Raw genomic sequence first — 2,809 nt, 5'->3', positions numbered from 1 at the left:
GTTGGGATCGGTATATGCCATTAGTGGAGTTTGCATACAATAATAGTTATCATGCGAGCATCGGAATGGCTCCGTATGAGGCCTTGTATGGGAGGAAATGTCAATCTCCGCTATGTTGGTATGAAGCTGGAGAGAAAAGCTTGTTAGGGCCGGAAATGATAGCTGAGACTACTGAACAAGTCAAGAAAATCCGTGATAGGATGCTTGCGGCGCAGAGTCGTCAAAAGAGTTATGCTGATCAGAGGCGAAAGCCCTTAGAATTTGAGGAAGGAGATCATGTTTTCCTTAAGGTTACTCCGACTACAGGAGTAGGTAGGGCGATTAAGGCAAAGAAGTTGAATCCTCGATACATTGGTCCATTTCAGATCCTGGAGAGGATTGGACCAGTGGCGTATCGGATGGCTCTACCTCCTCATCTTTCAAATCTGCACGATGTGTTTCACGTGTCGCAGCTTCGGAAGTACACTCTTGATGCTAGCCATGTGTTAGAACCTGAGTCGGTTCAGTTAAGGGAAGATTTGACGCTTCCAGTGGCTCCGGTCAGAATTGATGATACTAGTATCAAACTGTTGCGTGGAAAAGAGGTTTCATTAGTCAAAGTGGCATGGATTCGAGGCGGTGTTGAGGAACACACTTGGGAACTTGAGTCGGAGATGCGAACGGATTATCCGCATTTATTCTCAGGTATTTGCATTTGAATTTTGTGGGCAAAATTCCCAATTAGGTGGGTAGAATGTAAAACCCGGTTAATTAACGGCTAATTAGCCTATAAATGAGAATTTATTCTAGAAAGTCCAAAATGTGATTTTTGTGGCTAAATATGATAGAGGAGATTGAGACGAGAATTTCGGTACCAATTTTATAGAATTCGGGCCAAGATTGGACCGAACGGGCCAAACCGGGCCAACTGGACCCAAAGTGGGCCCTTGGCCCAACATAACTAAACCAAAACCCTAGTTTTCAGCATTCTCTCTCCTCACTAAACACACTCACATGCTGAAAATGGAGGCCATGGAGGGAAGAACACTCTCTCAAGTTCTTTCTCTCACTTGATCTTCAAACCACCATAACTTTTGATCTAGAGCTCCGATTGCCGCTCCGTTTGTGGTCACGCGTTCACTGCAGAGAGCTCTACAAAACTCATACAATTAATCTTGAGATAAGCCACGTTTTGCTCTTCGAAATTCCAGCCTTGTTTTCGAGTTTTATGAGCAAAAATGTTGAGATTTTTGGGCTCTTTGATGTTATAGGACCCAACTCTCTTGAAGGAGAAGGTTAATCTTGTCTCCTTGGACCTTGGGTGTGGTAAGATTCTCAACCCTAGTGTGATTTATTGTTCTATGATGTTGTGTATGGGTATGATGATTGTGGCTTAGGTTGTGTATATGTGAATATTGGAGCTTAATTGGTGATTTTGAAAAGCTTGAAAAAGGGATTTGGTGGTGAAAAATCTGTTCTTGGAGGTGTTGAGGCCTTGAGAGCTTGTGGATAAGTGATTTGGAAGTGCTCCGGTTGAGCTTGGGAAATCGGCTAAGGTATGGTTTCGGTTTCCCGTATCTAATATGTAATGTGGTAGGAAATACTTAGGCTAGAGGCCCTAAGATAGGCATTGAATTGTTGATGTTGTTGAATTGTTGATATATATGATGTGGTCATATATGTGATGATGATTAATGATGCCTTGATGGTATGATGTATGAGAAATATGCATGTTGTGATATATGCTTGATGATTGGTTATGGTTGAATTGTGGGTTGAACCATGTTAATGGTGAGTATGATATTGATTGTGTACAATGATGATTTAGTGGAATTGATGTTGTTGAGAATTGGCATGAGGAAGAGTATATGATATGTCAATATGTTTGATTTTGAGCCACTTGGGTGAAGTGGGTTAAAATGATGAGATAGTGATTTTGTAAATTGTGGTAAAGTGTCAATGTGTGAGTTGAGGAGGCTTGATGTTGAAATTGATATATTTAGATTGAATTCAAAGAAAAGGGATGAAAATGGCATGTTTTGATTGATTTTGAAAAGAGTTGAATATGGCTTGTTTTGAAAATGGCATGTTGTGGTTTTGTATGAAAAACATGGTTTTTGGGCATACTTTGACGGGACATAACTTGGACTACAGATCTCTGTTTTGTACCAAATCTGTTTAGAAATAAAATTGGATCCGGGATGTCCCTGCCGTTCGAAGAACGGGTGAAAAACGATTTAAAATGAGGAAGTTATGTCCGTCGGAAGATTGGGGGTTGAAACTGTGAATTCTGCAGCTTTTAACTTAGAAAAATTTTTAGCAGAATGACCCCCCGCGCGTACGCGCACTTGGCGCGTACGCGCCGTTCTTCTCGAAAGCGCCATCCACGCGTGCGCGTGATGTGTGCGGGCGCGCCGATGTGCTGCACCCAATGCCCAGCCATTTTCCAGAGAGTTATGCCAGAACTGTGTCAGTTTTGTGCCTGGGGCACGAGAGTACCCATGCGTACGCGTGGTTGACGCGTGCGCGTCGCTTGACTAGTTTTCAATCCACGCGTTAGCGTGCATGACGCTTACGCGTCGATGAGTTTTCGAAGCCATCCACGCGTGCGCGTGGAGTGCGCGTACGCGTGGATCTGTTTTCATCCCAAAGTTAATTTTTGAGTTTTAAAAGCCAAATTTCATACTTCTAAGCCTCCGATCTCACCACTTATGTCTTAAATCAGTATGATATGTCTAGCTATGAGAAGAAGGGCTAGTGAATGTGGTAACTTGCGAGTGAAGCAAGGGAAAAATGGATGATCAATGAGGATCAAGCATGAATATGTGAG

Source organism: Arachis hypogaea, chromosome 10 (genome assembly GCF_003086295.3).
Source record: "Arachis hypogaea cultivar Tifrunner chromosome 10, arahy.Tifrunner.gnm2.J5K5, whole genome shotgun sequence".
Taxonomy (NCBI): Eukaryota; Viridiplantae; Streptophyta; class Magnoliopsida; order Fabales; family Fabaceae; genus Arachis; species Arachis hypogaea.
Note: the sequence above shows the minus strand (reverse complement) of the source record.